Genomic DNA, 21,519 nt, shown 5'->3' with positions numbered 1-21,519 from the left:
TCCTTAACAAAGTTTCAAGTATGAAAAATTTACTTAATGTTCCAGATAATAATTTACCCAGGACTGATAATGGATAAATGGTTATGCAAAATTAATATAATGTGCTATGCCCTTCAGAAGAAAAGAAAAAGATGAGGAGTTATATGTGAACAGTGAGTGATATATACCTCCATATCACAGAAAAGAAATACAGTTGAAAATGTAGACAACTTTTAGAAGTCTGCAAAATTTATTCCAAAGACTATTTCTTCGTAATAGATTCATAAATAAACAGAGGTGTTAAGTGTTTGATTTTACAGAAGAGCAGCTAATATAAGCTAGGAGTGTTGAACTGAAAATTAAGTTTCACCATTCTCCTACTAGTAATACATATACATATACCCATACACATACATATACATATACACATACACATACATATACATGCACACACATATATGGAAAGGTGAAAACTTTGTGTGCAAGGAAGATTGAGCAGTCTGATTCATGAATATGATAATAAAAACGTAAAAATTGAACACATGAGCAAGGAGTATGGATTATGAAAGTAATGATGAAATTATATTTTTTGTGTTTTGCTTTAAGTAACTTAAGTCCCCCCCTTGTATCATGAAATCAGCCTGAGGGTCTTTAGTAACAGTTACCTGCACTTAGAAACAAACAGCTTTACCAGGCTTTGAGGGCTGATTTTTTTTCCATAGTTAAAATTATTTTTAAATTTTAAAAAAATTCTTAAAAATAATAATAATAAAAAGCCCCACTTAGGTGACCCAGCCCAAGTTTGTTTGAAAGGTAAAGTCCTTCTTGGTTAGAGTAAATGATATCAAAATCTATTTTGTTGCATTTTCTTAGACTTGTACAACAACTTAAATTGATCAGCCCAGAGAACAGACAGGTACAGATTTGGTTGTAACTGACTTCCTTTTTCTGCTTTTGGGGTTTGCTATGGATTTTGGATTTTGGTTGATACAAGCATGTGTCCTTACAATAAATTTAAAATAACTGAGTCAGTCTCAAACATATCAGCTGGACAAACTCTGCAAATATTTTCATATTCATAAAGGGACTCATGGGAGTTATGGTCTGGTTTTCTAAAAAGAAATCTCAATTAGTTTTTGCATTTTTAATACAATGTTGAAAGAATTTTATGTAATTGGCCTTCCCCTGGCTCAAGACATTATGAACTTTTCTATTTATTAAAGTATTCTTTTCTGTAATGGTAAGATATATTCTGCGTATGATATTATTTATGAAGTGCTTTCCCCTTTTTCTTTATTATTGCATTGTATTCTTCCTAAGGTATTTTAAAGAAAGTTTTCAAGGTAGATCTCTTTCTCTCTGTAAATTCTATGACAGACATAGAATTACCATTAAGAACTAAAGGGATTTCATCCCTTCTACATTAACATTGTTTCCTTGATAGCTGGTGTAATTTAGCTTTTCAGCCTTGCCCTATTTGGAACAGGACTGAAGCATTCCTAGATTGTACTAATGTCTTTCTCTCTATAAATACATAGATACAGACATATAATTTCTTCAATAACTGCATAAGATGATGGTGGTGAGGCACTGGCACAGGTTTCCCAGAGAACTTGTGAATGCTCCATCCTTGAAAGTGTTCAGTGCCAGCTCAGATGGGGCTTTGAGCAACCTGGTGTAGGGGAAGGTGTCCCTGCCCATGGCAGGGGTGTTGGAACTGGATGCTCTTTAAGGTTTTTCCAATCCAACCATTCTATGAGTCTGTGAACAGTCCAAATGGATCAACATCCTAACTAATGACTGATACATATGGAAGACAACATCCTATATCTATAACATCTAAAAAAAAAAATCACAATTCTAGAGGTCTGTACTTTGAAGTTGATTATCTAACAGTTGATTCCTGCTGTCCCCATATATAAATTAGTCTTCCACACTCTATTGGGATATACATTAAAAAAAAAGGTCAGTGTAATTGAAATAATGAATGCTTCCTATTTCAAATAATATTGGATTATCACTTATAAAACATCTGATACTTTAAGAAAATAAAACTCAGTGCATAGATATTTAACTGCACAAAGACTGAATACAAGTGTGTTGCCTACTTTCTGATTCACCAGTGAGCTATTACTTTCCTTATGCCAAGTACAGCTGAGTAATTGATCAATGAATACTACTGAGTGAATAAACAGAAAATGCTGTGTGAGCTGATGGGAAAGAAAATGCCTGAGGAAAAGTCCATTCTTTTGTATCAAAACCTACTAGGAACTGCTGTTTTACTGATCTATGCTTGTGCATCTCTGGAATTCTTGCTGGGTAAAGCAATTTTGATGTCTGTATTGCCATAAATAAAGATTGCTTTTTTCTCACAGCTATTTGTTTCCCTACCTTGTCTCTTTTGAAACAGTTAAAGGCCATAACTGGGATTATGATCTAATGTTTAGTTGACCAGAAGATAAGATGTGTCCTGTTTCCCTGTGAAACATAAAAGTATTTAAAAAAATACAAAGTCATAAATCAGCTTCCTATAACATTCCCTCCAAATCTGTATATAGAAATCAATAAGACTTAGGTTTTAAGGGCTGGAATGCAATAAGGAATTAAGTGGGTAATTGTGACTGCCTAGCTGCAGTACTAAAGGTCCATAGATATGTTTTCTTTTGTTTTTGTTCCTCTGAGGGCATGTACAACTTGCTGACATCACATCCATCTCACAGTTCAGTCCACGAGGGGTTTGTGGAAAGGATAGATGCTCCTTCCTTATCATTCACAGCAGCAGCTGTCCTTGCCATGCCCAGGTTGCAACTGGCTTTCTACTGAGAGATGCTAGAGGATCCTACAGGAAGTAGCTCTGAAGACTGCCTATTAATTTTATAATCAAAACCCCACAGTATTGGCATACCACGTTTAGGTCTCAAAAGAAGACATGATCAGTGTGTCAGAACTATTGCTGAATCACAGTGAAGGTAAACAAGAACATCAACTCAGATCTCCAGACATGTTTTACAATGAGAGGATGCCTTCATCACTTGAGTAAACATAACAGCTTTTTGTTTTCCAATGCATACACCAAATACAAGTTTGGAGTGGGACACAATTCTGTATGAACACCTAATCACAGACTGTAAACAGAGGTCAAGCTGAGAGATAATGCATGAATTCAAGATATATTTCTTTAAGTGTAACATTCAAGCACCAATTTCTTGTCATGAGGTGCCAGGACCTACTGTGCATTTACTGAGTTGTTCTGTGCATTTCTGGAACTGGAGCTTTTTTGATTAGCTGTAATATAGCTGTGGGTAATAGTTCAGGGAAGTAAAAATATTATAAGCCTAATTTTAAAATCCTAGCTGTAGAGGCTGAAAGATATAGAAAGGAAAAGATAATTTTCCTATGATATTCAAATTGCTGCAAACTTCCATATTTAATTTGCAACCACCATACTACAAGGCACTAATAATCTTTCCCCTGTCATATAGAAGCAAATGTGTGGAGAGTTTTTCCTCAAAGATTGGTAGAATTCTATTAATTTTCAAGGATAAATTCAATTAAAAGAATGTATTAATTTCTGAAATTTAATTTATTTATACTACCTAACCTGCTCCATGGGCAGATAACTGTGTAGGTTTATAAATATTTCACTTGTAAGAATGCAAGTCTAGCTTCATTTGCAACTCTTTTTGTGTCACTGTCCTACTTTTTCATAGTCTGCTTGACAAAAAGTTCTGTGCCTTACCTACCTGAATTTTATAACAAAAACCTTTGGGACTAATTAAGATTTTTATAGTAAAATAATGAGAAAGATTTTCTGTCTCTGTATTTTTTTCCCCTAGTTTTCTGCCTTGGGTTATTCTTGGGGCCGCCATAGTCAGATTCAATTTATAGAAGCATATTTGTTGCTCATCTGCATTAATAGAGCATAGTACAACAACAACAACAACAACAGCAGCAAAGATCTTGACAAGTTCTAATATTTTCTCTTAAGCTAAATAATTCCCCAGCTTCTTTGCATGTAAGACTCATAAAACAAAATGTGCTAATTAATGTAGGAAAAATCCGATTGTTCTGAAAAAAGTTAAATGAACTGAAGGATGCTTTTTTTTAGTAGGAAAATTTGATCCGGCAAGGAGAGGCTGGTAAAACAGGCTAGACCAAAGTACAGAGCTGTGCTGTATCTGCCATAATTATTCATGAAGCCTTCAGCCAGCCAGGCTATATCTGGTTATAAGTCTTGAACATATCAGTGATAGGGAACATCCAGGTTTTATCCTTCAGGATGCTGACAAGGGCAGGAGAAAGTATGATCCCAGTGCTAGAAGGAAGCTTTCAGGCTCTTTGTTACCCAAAAAAATTCCTGAGTTATCCCCTAACTCCCCAAAACAAAGCATCAGCAGAGTTCCAGACTGAAGGGTTAAAGTAAGAGCAGACATCATTCAGAAAGCCATTTCACATAGCCAGGAGGAAAAGCCAATGACTTCAAGTTACATTTCTGGGAGAAATCTTAACTAAGGAGATAATAGCTGTCACATCCATTTGGGAAATGGCAGACCTGAATTCAGGTTCCACTTTTGTGTGCTTGTACTTAAACCTCTGTTTCACAGGTTGCATGTAGGATGCTCTGTCTTCAACAGAGATTGAAATTACTCAAGACACTCTCTGGCTCTACAGGCAAGAGTCTCATGGCCATGCAGTGTTGTATTGCATGGATTCTTACAATGCAGATTCTCTGTCTATCTGTGATGTGGCACATCTCACACAGGCTGCCTTTGACAATGGTCCCACAGGGGTGACACCCAAACTTGGATGCTGAATGAGAGTGGAAGTCCTGACACAGACCACATGACACCCTTCATGACACCACAGCATACACTGGCCACTAAAAAAACCTTCATGACCACAGCAAAAGCTCTCGCTACCCTTAAATCTTTCAAATGGAAACAAAGCTGATGGTGGATGTGACAATACCTATGACTGACTGCCTATTCACTGGATTTGAGCTTGAAAGATAAGCACAAATCCTCTTCTGCAGGCTTTGTTCACCTCAGTGTTTGTAGTAGCCAGAGACATGTGGGACCATGCTGAGGTTTGGTTTGTGTGGAGTACATATGTCACCATCTGAGCTCACCTTTCTATATCACCAAACTCACTCTCTCAACAAGCAGCCACTGAAATGAGGGACACTCTTTGCCTTCCCTTCTACTTTAGTGATTCAATGAATATATGTCACAGGCAATATATGGGAAAAGAGAAAAGTCAAGAAACAGTCTCTAAGCCATAGCAGCTAAGAAAAATATTCTCAGTGAGGAAAGAGGTCCACTGTATTTCAGTAAGAAATATCTAGAATAGACAGAAATCCTGATGGTAGTAAGGTCTCTTCAGAGGACTTCTGACTATTTAATTTCAAATTAGATTAGATGGTGGATGAAAGTAATTAATGACAATTGATCTCTTACCCAAAGGGGGACCTGTAAGACTCATAATTATAAACATCAAGGAACTGGGCTCTGTCCTTATGGAGCTTCTAATTTTCAGCAGTTCTATGAGACATCAGGACCTCAAGTCCTTCAGTACATGCTCAGGTACACAAGACACTTTGAGTAACTGAGCATATGGAGACCTTATCCTGTTCCTGAGTTTTCAGTGCTCTTCGGGATCTAAAACTTCACTGGGCATGTATGTCTCCCAGTGAATTAAAAGGATTCATCTAATCCATAACAGCTCAATGTTATTAGAGCTTTTCAAATGTGATACAAAGAAGGGTTGTCTCAAGATATTTTTTGCTACATACTAGTTTAAGGTGCAGGATTTCCTGACTGCAGCAGAAGGAAAACATAAATAAAGGACTCTCTGGCAGCTAACTTGGTGCTTAGTAATTTGATAAAACACAAGAATTACTAGACTTATTCCTCAAATTCCTTCTTTAAGTCAACACACTACAGCACCCTGTCTACAAAAGTGCAATCCTTTTTAGAAGTGGGGAACATCAGGAACTAGTATTAGTCCATTTGGTGCAGAATGGTGGAGATCTCATTCCATTTTACTCCAAATTTCTGGTAACAGTTTTGTCTGTTCACTAGTCTCCAGCTGTCTGCCTACCTATCTGTTTGCCATTTTTTCATTTCTTTTATAGGGCACAAATCCCTGTATGATGCAATTTTCAGCCTAAGGACTGATCTTGGGTATTTCCCTTTCTCTTTCTCCCTTCCCTAGGAGCTGCTGCATTCACCATGCTAAATTTTGTGATGATATTGTGGTATGAACATGTACTCAGTGGGGAATAAACTGAGACCAACAGAGACATTTTCAGTCAAAGTCAAACTTCCAGAGGTGCAAAGTTAGTTCCTTACTGTGTAATCAAACCCTCAGCAGGAGTCTGCTGCTAATTGTGACATTTTTTGGCAAGATGCTTGAAGACAGGTCACTGGAAATTCATGTATTTCAGATCATTTTAATAGAACTAATATGGTATGCACAGAAGGGCTTGCCTTCTTAGCCCTACAGAGTTTCAGCTGAAAAGGCCATTTAACATTTTCTAGTAAAACCCTTTATAAAGCAGAAAATGTAAAACTTGGGCATATTCTCCAATGGTTAATGTACTATACTGTAATAGCAAGGCTTGGCTCTTAAATGCTGTCTCTAGTCCACTGAAGCATTTGCAGAAATAATCCCTCTGACTTCTGAGCTATGGCTCATGTGTTTGAAGTTCAGCATGTCATCAAGTGCTCTGTTCCATCAAAGCCTCTGCATGTTTTAGTTCATGAATATATTTATTTAGAATAAATACACGTTTATATAGAATAAAGATAGAAAATAAGAGACCCCTGAAATTAATCTAATTAATTCCGTAGTTTAAGTGTCCCAGTTGGGGAATTAATCTAAAATAGGTTCTTTAGTTTCCATTCCATAAAATGGAGAAAAGTCAGTGCCTTTTGAAAGTTACCAGAAAGATAAAATATTTGCTTAAGTAAGCTACATAGCCTTGAACATAACTGATCCTTCCAGGCTTTCAAAACTCATTCTACTGCTTAAAGAGAGTCAGGTTAAGGAAAGAATCATCTAAAATGAAAGTGAGAGTAACATGCCTAAATCAGAAAGGCAACTGTAGAAAAAAAAAACAGTTCTTGTTTTACATAAAATAAAAGAATAATGACAAAAATAGGAATAAAACTTAGAGAGAAGTAAGTAAGTTTGCAATCTCTCCTCTTCTTTCTTTTTTTTTACCATTCCTATATAATTAATTTTGCCATAAATTTTTGAATAGTGAGATTTGTAAAATCTTGGGTCCAAACTTTTCTATGCCAAAGAAGTGCATAGATGTTTTATAGAAATTGTGTTTCCTTTCCTCTCGTATTCATGTTCTCTCTCTTTCTGGGACCTGTATTGCTGCAAAATTCTCTTGTTGCATCTTAGTGGAATAAAGAGCGCCCCAGTCTGTGAAACCAGGCCATGGATGAGCACTGGGATTCAAGGCAAGAGAACAATTTTTTTATGAAGCAGTAAAATAATTCAGTGAAAAAAGCCATTAGGGAATATAGTTATGGAGTTTAGGAATTTTTTTTCCTCAGTTAGCATGTTTGTTTTTTTAAAAAAAAGAAATGGATGGAAAATTTACAAATTACTAAAAAATTCCATGCCTGACCTAAATCAGAAATTCAGGTGAGAAATACTCCAAAAAAATCTTTCAAATTTTCTGGCCTTGGTTTGTAAAAGGAGAATTCCTGAGACTGCATTTCCCTTCTGTTGATTGCCAACTTCCCTGAAGGCAATGATTAGCCAGTTACAGACTTTGGCTCATATCATAGCGTCAGTCATGGTTCTGTGGCCTGGGAGACTGAATAACACCAACCGGTGAAAGATCTGATAAATCCATTGTTAATTTGTATGTTAATGGATGCTTTCATCTGACAGTCACTTTTTAAATTTTATTTATTAATTAATTAACCAAAACATCTACAAAGGAGGTAGGCTAGCACAACTGGAATTTGCTTCTCACTCTGGTCCAGGAGAAGTTGCACGTAACACTTTGAAAAATACTGAAGTAATTTAGGAATTTACATGTTATTTTTTATGAGTGGTGGATGTTTGCAGCTGTGTGAAATGGTTTGCCTCACTTATTTTCATTGCAGACAAATATATAGCCTTGAAGGCATTTTTGACACTTCCACGGCATGTAGAGAGATTGAATCATTTTAACTCATAGCTTCAAGGAAAATTCGAAGAACAGAACATATTCACATGGATCACATAGTTACTGGGAAAACTGTTTTTTCATCAGGCACACTCATAGATATAAAAAAGGAATGAATTGTTCATGTTTCTTGAAACGTTTTGGTGTGTATGTGAATATTCTACACATCAGAAAGGAGAAAATAATATGTTCACATTGCTGCTGCTCTGAGAGCCTGTCTTCCATACTGGATAGACTTTTTCAATGTATTTTTAAGGTAATAATAAAGACATGAAGGCAATTGGAAAATATGGTAAAAATATTACAAGGTTTTTTTGAAGATAGATGGTGTCATAGTAACTTGATAGCTTTCTGTGATAAAATAGCTGATTTTCTAATTAAAAGACACATAGTAGATCTAATCTGTCTGGTTTTCAGTAAATCATTTGATATGGTGTCAGATATTATATTACTAGTCAAAGCAAGTAACATAGGGATTAGAACAAAAATTGTAGAGAAATAGGTTGGCCAAAAGAGATAAAAATGGATATTATTAGAAGAGGACAATTCAGAATGGGAAAAAGTTGCTTTCAGATTCTTTAAATGCTGATCTTGGGATTGATTTTATTAAATACTTTCATTAAGGACTTTGTGCAAAATAGGTATGAATTCATTAAATTAATTTTTAAAATGATGTTGAAAGGCATTGTATGTGTAGTGGGGGGTGAAAATATCATACAGGAGAAACTGGATGATATTGAGGACTGAATGCACAGAAAAGAGGCAAATTTAATATATCTGTGCACATGGCCATGCACTTTTACACAAATACCAAGATTACCTGCTTTACTTGGAAACCAACCTTTGGAAATAAGTGAGGACGAGAAATATCTGTACATATTATCTGATCTCAAAATAATGTGCAAATGGAAGTGTGTGACTCAAAATGTGTAAGGCATAGCCAAAGGAATTAAGGAAATATACTTTTCTCTATCTGGAGAAGGATGAAAAGAAAAAGTGAAAGGACGCTGTATTTTATTACTTCAAGCTGAAAGTGTTATGTCCATTAGGCTATAGATGGAAGAGTAAAGAAAGATTGTTATTATTATTTACAGGTGATAAATCAGGTGTGATGCCTATATGAGAAAGTAAGCATAAATTTGCAATGGGCACATCAACACCGATAATCAAAAAGGTGGTTTTAACCATATATAAACTGAGATTCTTCAACAACCTTTCAAAGTGGCCAGTATGGGAAAAGTCTTAGTTTGAATATCCCAGAAACATTACGTTATATATTTGACAAGAAAGAAAAGACAGGGGCTTGGGCTTGAAAAATCAGAAGGTGCCTTCTCTGAACTCTATCATTCAGTATTCCTGTAAATTAATGTTGTTAATTTAATTCAGAAATCCTACTTTTTTTTTTTTTTTGCAAACAATATTCATGCTTATATTGCATGTACAGTCATATTTACTATTAGATTTTCTCTATACGGTGATGGGAGGCAGGTAGAATAAGTCATCCTCAGGTCATAATAACAGACATAACTGAGATAAAATGCCACCTAAAAGTCTAATTTCCTCTCATCTGTTCCAGTTTTTAATTAAGATGGTGTAACACCTTCCATATTTTTGGGTATTCACTGCAATAAAAGAATCCAATACGAGAGTTTTTTCTCACTATAGTCAATTGAGTCCCTAACATATATATGTATGTATATGTGTATGTATATACATCTCAGCCTTAGGCAGAGTATATATTTAAAATGGATTTACAGGAATATTTCTCCAGAGATTTGTATTCCCTGGGTTTAGTTGTTTTGTTCTTTTTGTTTCTTCTGATGGTAGATTGTATAAGATTAGATAGCTTGGAGGTGCAAATACACCCCAGAGGAAAAGTCTTATTCATTTTTCATAGCATAATTGATTATTTTGAATAATGTATGTGATGGCTAGATAATGACTGGAAAAACAATGTCTAAACATGACTTGGTACTGTTTTCTGCAGTATCTGTGATTTGATGGCCTAACATATGAGGTTGGCCTTACAGGACAATATAACTGTTACATTATTTTCTGTAAGTAAAAGCAATTCAGCATATTTTCCCCTCCCAGAAAAATAATATGAGTATGCAGAATTTAATTTATATTGTTTTATCTGAGATACTAGTATAAAAATTATGTACAGAATTAAAAAAATGCTGAAACTTTTTTTTTTAATGGGTTTATCAGAAAGGGAAAAGTAAATGTTTCTGTGGGAAAAAAACTCGCCAAGAGCTGAAACAAGGGAATTTGTAAAGCTTTTGACATGGATTGAAGGGGCGGAGCACCTCTCATCTGAAGAAATGCTGAGTAAATTGGAATTGTCCAGTCTGAAGAAGAGAAGGCTCCAGGATGACCAAATTGTAGACTTCCAGGACCTGAAGGGAACCTACAAAAACAATGGAGAGGGATTATTTACAAGAACGTGTAGTGGCAGGACAAGGGTGAATGCCTTTAACCTGAAAGAGAAGAGGTTTAGATTTGGTATAAGGAAGAAATTTATTGACTGCGAGGGTGGTGAGGCACTGGCACAGGTTACTCCCTGGAAATGTTCAAGGTCAGGTTGGATGGGGATTTAAGCCATCTGGAGTGGTGAAAGGTGTCCTTGCCCATGGCAGGAAGGTTGGAACTAGATGATCTTTAAGGTCACTTCCAGCACAAGCTGTTCTATGATTCCTTGAAACTGTCTTTACTAAAAAGGGCATTTTAAAAAAAGTTGGAATTATGACAGGCTTTCTGCTTGAATTCTGTGGGGGTTACGTGAGATGTGGCGTGACTTACAGTTAGAACAGTCTCATGTCATAGCACCAACATTTTTTCTCTGTCTCATCCTAAACGCACTGCAGTAACACATGGGATCTTCTTTGCTTTACACCAAGATTGACTTTTAGCTGTGTTTTGACTTGGAGTTTGACTTTAGCAGCAGGTCAAGTCATGAAGTACATCTCAACTCAGACAGACAACATTTACCCTATGGGTCTGTAGGGGCCTCTAAGAGCAGTCAAGTGTTTAAAATTAGGTGCATTTTGACAAATATAATCTGTGAAACATCAAAGTTAATTTCCTTTAGTACTGTGAGCTGTACCTGTAGAAAAGGGACTGGATAAGAAGTACACAGCGAATATGTTTTTGTTACATTTTTCTGGTTACAGCTTGTAAGTTGCTGAAGGGAAAATGAACAAATTGATGGATTTGGTTATGTGTGAAGTGGATACCTTACAAGGGAACTAGAAAACCTTTAACATTTCCAGAGATCAGAACTTCCAACCTACCGTATAATACTCCATTCCAATTTCATTCAACTGTGATGGAGGGAAAAATTCCATAATATTGGTGTGCACTTAATTGTCACAGTGAAATAAAATTACGAACTTTAGTAATACCATAAAAATGTGTGGCGTTATGCAAGAACCTAAAATTACATGCTCCCTAAAGTAAAATTATTATACTACAGAGGCTCGCAAAAGCTTTCAAACTAAGCAGTATAATCTCACAGTTAAGAACTTTAACTTCTGGTTGAGAAAGGATAGAAACATAAATGCCATTGCTGTCAAGACCCTACAGTACAAGCGACTCGAGGTCTCGAGGTGAATTTTTATGTGTTTTTCAAGCACTTTTCTTATGCTAATGGTGTTGATAAATACAAGGCATAATATTTGTACTTTCCATACACAGCTGAGATATGAATATCAAAGTCAGAACAAAGGAATGCCCATTTATATATGGACGCATGGAGAAAGATACATATGACCCACTGACACCTTCTAGTCAATGAAAGAACAATAGGAAAAGACAAATGCTTGTTGTCCTGAATCTATCAAGCTAAAGCCATGTATCTCCCATCTTATCAAGAGTCCCACCAGAAAAAGCTTATCTAGTTTGATAAAAGATTTGAGTGCAGGAAATAAAAAAGACTCTTTGAGCACCAAATAAAAGGTCCGAGTGCTAATGGGTGAACAGAAATGCTGAATCACTCATACTCTACACTGAGTGTTCTTTTCTTCCAGCATGATCGCCAAGGTTTCTTGGCCAGCAGGGCCATTTCACACAGAGAACCAGCTGAACAATATGCATTGCATGAGGAGACACTGCACTGGAGCACAGAATTCTCTAAATAGCTCTCACTCTGTGTCGTTGAAAAGATTAGGCAAATTCATGAGCAGAAAATATGTATTCTGGATAATACAGACCCAAAGCACTTTGGTCCTTTTTGGTCCATGCTGTGAAATTCTAGGACCCCTCAGGATTAGTCACTGAATTGCAAAATAGATCCAAGGCTTTTTCCAGCTGATGCATGGAAATGAAAAACAACTATTGACTTCTGCCAAGAGAAGTTATACCTGTCCCCTCGACAGAAATGAACCAAATAGGTTTTCTGAAAAGCGAATATAAAGAAACTGCAGTAGTCCAAGGTCCAGAAATGCAGACTTAAAAATAAGTGTCTAGATTTTTGATCTAAGTAATAACAGCATTCTGTAAAAAATACAGTTGCTTTTTAAACTTGTGGGCAACAAGTTTTCAAATGGTGGATATGCACAAGGATATCTAAATAATAATAATTATTGTCTCACAGGTAAGAAATTAAATCAAGTTGTATCCTAGGCTAAGCTGTGAATTATGAAAGTCTGAACCAGGAGTTTCCAAGTAGATAACCCACAGTGTCAGGAGGTGCAGTCCACCCAAAAGACAGGTAGTGAAGGCACAATCTGGAACCTCGTGTTTGAGGAACTTTCATCATGCAAGTTGTTAAATCCCCATTCTGAAGCTTTGATTTTAGGGGGATGTAGCTGATGTATTTTTGTTACCCTAGTGGTTATTTTCTCTCTATTTTATGTTATGGTTGACATAGTTTGTAATGACAACCAAACAATTAGTACATGAAGTCTGTGAATCTGGTTTCTACATTTCAGGCCAATTCACTCGTCAGTGAGCCAAGATCAGCTACTCTGCCTCACTTAATATAGTTAATTTCTAAGTGAAGAATGTCCACACATTTCCCTCATTTTTCCCTTTGTTTATTTTTTTTTTGGTCCTCAGGACCAGCCTTCTGAGAATCATTTCTTTTTGTATTAAATGACCCCTGAAGATATCACCTGGAACTGGGGCTTCACTGGGTTCAGGCAATGATAGATTCAGTGCACAGAATACAAATTAAGTGTTGTTTACAAAATGAACAGATACAATTTCTTTCACAAAACATTCCTGAGAAACAACTGGAGTGTGGATGGCGAAGCATTGTCTGTAACTACTCTGTCCTTAAACCCTGCTGATTTTGGTTACTGTTGGAGTAAAAACCAAGGAAGATCTGATTTTTTAACACTACTTCTTTATTCTTAAAATTAAGGTGGCAGATTAACCAAGACCATAAGAAGTCTTCTCATTTCCTCTGGCCACACACCCATCATTTCCAACTCTCTCTGAAGGTGGCTCACCAGAAGACTTAAATGACAAGGCAGCAAGACCACTAGAAGAACCTGAAGTGACAGAACAACTTTGTTGTTCTGTTTCTGCACAGTTTAAATTGTTTTTTCCGGAGGAGAACCAGAAACACTGATAAAGTTTATAGAAAGCTTTTCATTGAAAAAGGAAAAATCTGATGTGAAGAGTTGTAAAATGTAACGTAATGCCTAACATTCCATTCCCAGTGCTCTGAAGCTGTAAAAGCTTTTTATAAATAAATGGTGAAAATATTATGCTGCTTTTTTTACCTTTATTGTCTGTGGATAATTTTTCTAAGGGTCTGGAAGAGAAAACTATAATTTATTATGACCTGGCATCTTGGATAGATAGAATGTTTTGTTATTTGGCTTAGTTGTTCACTCTTTTACTCATAAAAGATAAAGTAATGATTGGCTTCTTTCCTACAACATTTTTGGAAGAAAAAACAGTGTTTTTCTCAAGGTGATATACTTTGATTTCAGAGTCAGATGCCAAATTATGAATTGAACTTGATATTTTGTTTCATGTTCATTCATGATAAAAATATGTTTGATATTAAATACCACAGCTTTCTGGGAAATTTAATTTTTTGTCACAATCTGTAAGCATTGCTATACAGAATGCTTACCCTGATGAAGAAATTTATGGACTGCTATACCTCACGTGTCTGTATCTACAAAGGTGGGATAATAATGCTTATCTATGTGACAAATGAGATAAGCAGCTTAATTTATTAAAGTTTGTAAACTGCTTTGAGATCCTCCAATAAAAGTTCCTGTGCAAGAAACAAAGTAATAGCAGTCATATCATAAAGGAAACTAAACCTTTAATTTTGCCAAAGTTCCCCGGGTGAATAGATAACTCTTTAATGAGATTAAGGACGTGTTTGAGATTGGCAATTTTATAACAAATCCTCAGTGGATACAAACATGTAAAGTTGCTTGGCATAACTTTTTGCAATTGCATTTGTAAAAGTAATTGGATATTATGAGACTGTGAATAGTGGAGAAATACATCTGGGAGTTCCAAGTTGTGAGTTATATGTCATATTTCATTGTATAGCTGTGAGTGTTGCTGCTGTTGTGGAATTTGAATAGGTTTTCTGTCAGATGATTTATTAGTGTATGGACAGCATTTGACTTGCATTACCCTTATTTATTGATACTCATAACAGCCATTTGATCATATGGTAAAATGAAGAAATGCTTACAAAACTGTGATTCAGATGTGTATTTTTTCCTTTTTCAACTAACCCTGATGTGCCAGAACATTTGTAGTCAATTTTTAAGGGATTTAAAGACTCAAAAGGATACTCTTGAACCTGGGATGAAGAAAAGTATAGATCTAATTGAGTATTAGTTTTTTTTCTGCATGGAAGGATGGAAAGAGCTGTACTGACTATTTCCTTGTGGGAATGAAAGGCAAGTCTCGTTTGAAAGGAACCCTCATCATCTGAAGTGACCTAATATGAGTTATGATTGAATAATTCTGTTCTATCCAGTAGAGAAAAATAGCCTCAGAACAACAAGATTACATCCATTAATGTTTTGACACTTTTCTTTTGATTTATTTTTACAACTCTCAGACATGAAAGGAAACAATTTAAATTGCAATGGAATAAAAGTGTGCAGTTTTTGAGTATGTAACCTGTATTTATTTAAAAACAAACGTTAAATATTTTCAAGCAGTGTTACAACTCAGAATTTCATAATATAAAAAGAATAAAATTAAGATCCATGAGGTCAAGAATGACTCAAAGCTGTATTATTTATACTGTGGGCTCATAGAATATCTTGAGTTGGATGAGACCTAAAACATAATCTAGTTCCAAGCCCTTTTCCAGCGGCAGGGACCCACCTGTCTTGGGGGATATATGAGTGATATCTTCAGTATATCTTATATATCTTAAATATCTTAAATATCATTGCTCAGTATATCTTATATATCTTAAATATCATTGCTCCTACACCATAGCAAAATATTATTTCAGTGTCAGGAAATAAAAGTAACAAGAATGAAGCAGGATTCCACCACTACTACTACTACTACTATTATTACTATTCCTATTCCTATTATTACTATTATTACTATTATTACTATTACTATTATTAATTTTGGTAATCTTGGTTTAATAGCCATACTAATATTGTTAGTTCAGTAGGAAGCTATTCCAGGCCTTAGGAATAGTTTTACAACTCAGAATACAGTCTTCTCCTCAGTAGCTGTCAGCATCTTCAGGGTCATCTGAATTGTGCCCAGGGTGGATTTAATGCTGGGTCTGTCTGACACAGCTTTGAACAGCAGTAGTTTTTGTTCCTGTCCATGGGGTCACGTGCCCCAGCTGCCTGGCTCAGATGCTTCTCCTGATGCTAAGTGTTGGGGTGAGGGTGAGGTGGCAGCTTGTCTCTTTTTTTCATCAATCTTTGCTCTGTCAGAATTGTAGGAGGCCTTTTTGCCCTGTTAGTCTAGACACCAGAAGCCCAAATATCTTCTTACACTCTGCCAGCATAAAATGACCTCAAAATGTTCTTAAATTACAGTGAGCTGTATATTCACTCACAGTTTAAAGCTCTTTGTAATGCTTGGTGCCAGAGTAGTGCCAAATGTAAATCAGTGCCAATATAAATCAGGGCTCATTTAATGTACTTTGCAGAGTGGGAACAAGAAAGTTTAGAATCAAGTAGCAGTCTCTTTTCTCTGGCAGGAGACTCATACCAATTTATGTTCTGATCACTAATGCATGGAATCATTTGCACCTATTATTAAGGAAGTATGTCACCTCCTCAACATAACTTCTGCTCATCCTTAAGTTAAAACAATTTTCTGCCTCATATTAATTTTCCATCCAAAAATCCCAAAACATCTATTTCAATGAACTTGCAGAGTGACGGTAAAAGAGGGGAATATTCGGGATGAGAGAAGGAAGGCATTTCTTAGCATCCAGCCATTTGTTTGTTTGTTACCATCCCTCTGTCATTTACAACAAAAGCAGCCTCAGCAATAAGATCATGTTTTATGGTATGACTTGGAGACCACAGCTGGCTCTTTAGTATTTTGTTGTTAGCCTTGTTAATCTAGCTGAACAAAGAAGCTCAGAACCACCTGACAATGGGATAGGGGATCTCTCTCCATGGTTTATTGGACACACATCAAAACTTAAAATTGTACTGTAATGCCATCTCACAGTAAGTGGATCTCAACTCAGATTTTTTTCTAACTACTCTAACTGGATTCCTGGAGCTAATTTCCAGGCTTTAATCATCTCTGGGATTCTGTAGTCCACACCTTCTAGGCCTTGTAACTAGTTCCTTAAATATTTTCCTTCCTTCCTTCCTTCCTTCCTTCCTTCCTTCCTTCCTTCCTTCCTTCCTTCCTTCCTTCCTTCCTTCCTTCCTTCCTTCCTTCCTTCCTTCCTTCCTTCCTTCCTTCCTTCCTTCCTTCCTTCCTTCCTTCCTTCCTTCCTTCCTTCCTTCCTTCCTTCCTTCCTTCCTTCCTTCCTTCCTTCCTTCCTTCCTTCCTTCCTTCCTTCCTTCCTTCCTTCCTTCCTTCCTTCCTTCCTTCCTTCCTTCCTTCCTTCCTTCCTTCCTTCCTTCCTTCCTTCCTTCCTTCCTTCCTTCCTTCCTTCCTTCCTTCCTTCCTTCCTTCCTTCCTTCCTTCCTTCCTTCCTTCCTTCCTTCCTTCCTTCCTTCCTTCCTTCCTTCCTTCCTTCCTTCCTTCCTTCCTTCCTTCCTTCCTTCCTTCCTTCCTTCCTTCCTTCCTTCCTTCCTTCCTTCCTTCCTTCCTTCCTTCCTTCCTTCCTTCCTTCCTTCCTTCCTTCCTTCCTTCCTTCCTTCCTTCCTTCCTTCCTTCCTTCCTTCCTTCCTTCCTTCCTTCCTTCCTTCCTTCCTTCCTTCCTTCCTTCCTTCCTTCCTTCCTTCCTTCCTTCCTTCCTTCCTTCCTTCCTTCCTTCCTTCCTTCCTTCCTTCCTTCCTTCCTTCCTTCCTTCCTTCCTTCCTTCCTTCCTTCCTTCCTTCCTTCCTTCCTTCCTTCCTTCCTTCCTTCCTTCCTTCCTTCCTTCCTTCCTTCCTTCCTTCCTTCCTTCCTTCCTTCCTTCCTTCCTTCCTTCCTTCCTTCCTTCCTTCCTTCCTTCCTTCCCAAAAATTGCTTTCTTCATGAGACATGTGGGTATCTTTAGGCTTGGCATTTGGCTTCATTAAAGAATAAACAATCTTTCAAGAGAAATAAAATGAAAAAAAAGCTTTTAAAAATTTACCCTTTTGAAAAGTCATCTCACCCCAAGCTCAAGTCTTAAAAAGTGTAACAAAATACAGCACTTTTAGAAGTATTTTTTATGTCTGATTTTAACCTTGCTTTTAGTCTGACAGGTCATGGTTGAAATTGGGAAATTGGGAAGAGTTCTCTTATTCAGTCTTTTTCTGGGTTTTTTTATTTGGTTGGTTTGGGGGGTTTTTTGTGGCTTTTTGGTTTTTTGGGTTTTTTTTGTTTGTTTGTTTTGTTTTGTTTTGTTTTATTTTGTTTTGCTTTGGTGGGGTTTTTTGTTTGGCTTTTTGTTTGGTTTTTTTTTTTTTTAACCTGGGGACAATACATCCTCTTGTAAAAAAAATCCAAAAAGACAGTGTGCCTTCTGTTTGGATTGGTATCTTACTAAAATATCAAGCATTGCTTTTTAATTGTAAGCCTTTTGTTCTCCTAAGATTCATCAGCTATTCTTCTCATTTCAGTATAAGGTTGTTTTCCCATTTTGGGTGTTTAAAAGCTCCCTATTTTAAAATACTTTCCTAATGTACAGCCTTGCCCTTACTGAAACTGCCATTTATTTCCAGCACATATTGGAAACATTTTCTTATTTTGCTTTTTCTAGTGCTGTTACAGACTGAAGTCTGTTATGTTTACCCTTGGTCTTTTCTACTCTAGTCTAATCTGCCTTATTCTGGTGCCTTGTCATGCCCTGCTGTTGAACTCTGATTATGCAGAATTTAGAAATTAGGTCTTCCCAAAGACCTGAGTAAATTTAAGGTCAACTGTTTGGCTAATCAACAAGTCACTGGTATGTTCTCTTCCAAAGTGTGAAGGAGACTAAGGAACAGCAATAACAGACCTCTGTATCTTCAAAGCATAGATCTCTCAGTTCTTTAAAATTTTATGTTCTGAAATCAGGGGCTTCTTCTGTATTTCAATATGTGAAACACTTTATTTTTATATTGAATTCAGCCTGCTTGCAAGATGACCTGTTATTCTCACATTCAGAATCAGTTCAGCTGTCACAGAAAGCAACAAAGGCAGAATTTCCTCAGTTTATATCATCCCTATGTTACATCTGAACAGTCTTTTTATAATTTGAAAATCAATGTTATAATTTTTGGATTTTCTTTAATCAAAACATATACTAAAAGAGTTAACCTCTGTAAATATAAGTTCAGTGAACTCAAACAGAAGGCCAAGTCATTCTTAGATTTCTTTCAGATGTATTGGTGATTTCCTGTCATGCATTTGGCTTCATTCTCAATTATTGTCTCCCTTCTAATTCAAATAATTCAACCACTGTTCTCTTCTATATATGTGCTAAGTGGCCATGGAAGGAAATTATATAAAATACAAAACCAGCTCTTCATTTTTTTTTTTTTTTTGGTTTTTGTTTTTTTTTTTTTTTTTTTTTCTATTTCTAATACTGTTTTTCAGACTCAAATCAATTACAAATTATCTTCTTTCCAGCTACTACATGTCTGAGACTCGTGAAATTATGACCAGAAATGCCATATCAGAATCTTCATTTCATAGCACAGAAGCATTAAAAGGCCGTAACATCAGCGATCTACCAACTGTGACTTTGATTAGAAAGGAATTTGTTATGTGAGTTATTCCAAGCAGATCTTGGGGTAGACAGTAATTGCCAGTGCTAATCAGGAGTTCAAGTTCTTGTTTCCCACATTCTATGCATTGACCTTTTAACTCTATAAATCACTATTCTTTTTTTTTTTTTCCTTCATCTTGTATCTGCTTTGTGATACGTTTTTGTTATCTTCTGAGGTAGTGGGTAATATTTTTTGTTGGGTTTTTTTGGTTGGTTTGGTTTTTTTGTTTTTTTTTTTTTTTTTTTTTTTTTTTTTTTTTCCCAGAGTACACTTGATTTGAACAGAAGCATCTCTATCTCTTGCAAGTAGAATATAGATTACAATACCTGTCAGCAAGCAAGTTGTCCTCAGGCCATGATATCATACCCAAATGAAGTATTTATAGAACAACATGGACTAACTCTGTTCTTCTGTAGTTACACAGTTACACAGGGAATGCTTAAGCCTCACACATTTGCTAGTTTATTCAGAAACACATATTCTCTTTTCTGGCTCAAATATTATTGAGAATGAGGTCTTGGTTTCCTTGTGTCTGTTTATTATTCAACCACAGGGAAGGAACTCAATTACTAATAAGTGGTTATTGCCTGTGAATCTCTCAGTCTCCTAATTTTGCTCTCCACCATGTGAGTGGTGTTTGATCATGTGATGTTGTCTTTCCCTTTCAAACTCAACTAATGACCAGCAAAAGTAATGAATAAATCATTACTAATTTTGTCATTTCTAAGAATGCCAAAATGCAGAATTGCTGTACTTGAAGATAATAGACAGGATACAAGAAAAAGTGAATGGCCCTCTCTCTAAAGGATGGTATTACAACAATAAACTGTATGGATACTGTTTGACTTCTCTTATGACAGAGCAAAAATAGAAATATGATAAATTTGTTAATATAAGTAACTTTCTGCTTCCTTACTGCTGGCCATATAAAAACCACTTAACTCACAGATTTCAGTGTTAACATCACACCTGTTCTTGTGTTGCTCAAGGCTTTAACCTTGGAAAACCCCCAGGAATGGACACTGCACAAAGTCTCTGGACACTCTGCTCCACTGCTTCCTCCAGCATTGTGTCTCCCTTCTCAGTGCCAGCCCAGAAACTGTGCTGAAAGCATTCCCTCTTTGTCTGAGGCTGGTGTCATACACCCAGAGAACAAAGGCACCTTGCAGAAGCACTAATGAGAATGTGTATAGAAGAGCAGTAAATCTGCATTATGTGTTTAGGCTGTGATCTGACCTTACGGGGTATAAGAAAAGGCTTATCTGATCCCCAGAGTGCCACGGTCACAGCTGGAAATGAAGGCTTGAAAAATAAACTTTATGATAGCTGCTAATATTACAAATTGTAAGACTATGGAATAAATCACAGGAGCCATGAAATGCAACATACGGTACCCTGTTCTCAGCCAAATTATTTATTCATGAATGTTCGTAATTCAAATGAATTGGCCATGAATATTCATGGTACTCTTTTGTAACTAGATATTGTAAGGAAATCTAGGCTAATTACAACAGAGGCTCTTTGCTAGCATTTGCATAGTGGCAGTGGGAACATTTTGGAAGTTGGAATTCCTTACTGGAGTCCCAGCTGTAACTACTTCATGTGATTGAATGAGTACAGAGGTCAACAAAGCAAATGTGTAGTACTGCTTGGATGTAGTCTGCTGGCATCTACCCAGTCTATTAGTAGAATATGCACCATTAAACCATGAATATTACATAACTTACTGCTAGTAAAACAGTAGACATTCATGCAGAGCAAAGCTTAAGCACAAGTAAGTCAAGTGGCTTTTGGGCTGTATTCCAGCAGGCACAAGAGGTCAATTTCTGCTCACAGTTGCATTAGTGCAAATTCACTGATTTCAATTAAGTTCCATTGGTGTGAATACAAGACAAATTTGGCCCCATCTACAGACTCATAACTCACAAACTGGCAATTTTCTTTTCCAGTAACAGCCCTGAGAAAAAAAATTATACCATGAATTTTTTATCTATTTCCAGTTCTGTAGGCTCAGGTAAAATGTTGTAAATCTAGAAT

The sequence above is a fragment of the Molothrus ater genome, chromosome 3 (genome assembly GCF_012460135.2).
Source record: "Molothrus ater isolate BHLD 08-10-18 breed brown headed cowbird chromosome 3, BPBGC_Mater_1.1, whole genome shotgun sequence".
NCBI lineage: Eukaryota > Metazoa > Chordata > Aves > Passeriformes > Icteridae > Molothrus > Molothrus ater.
The sequence above is the reverse complement of the archived record's forward strand: the minus strand, read 5'-3'. Positions refer to the sequence as shown.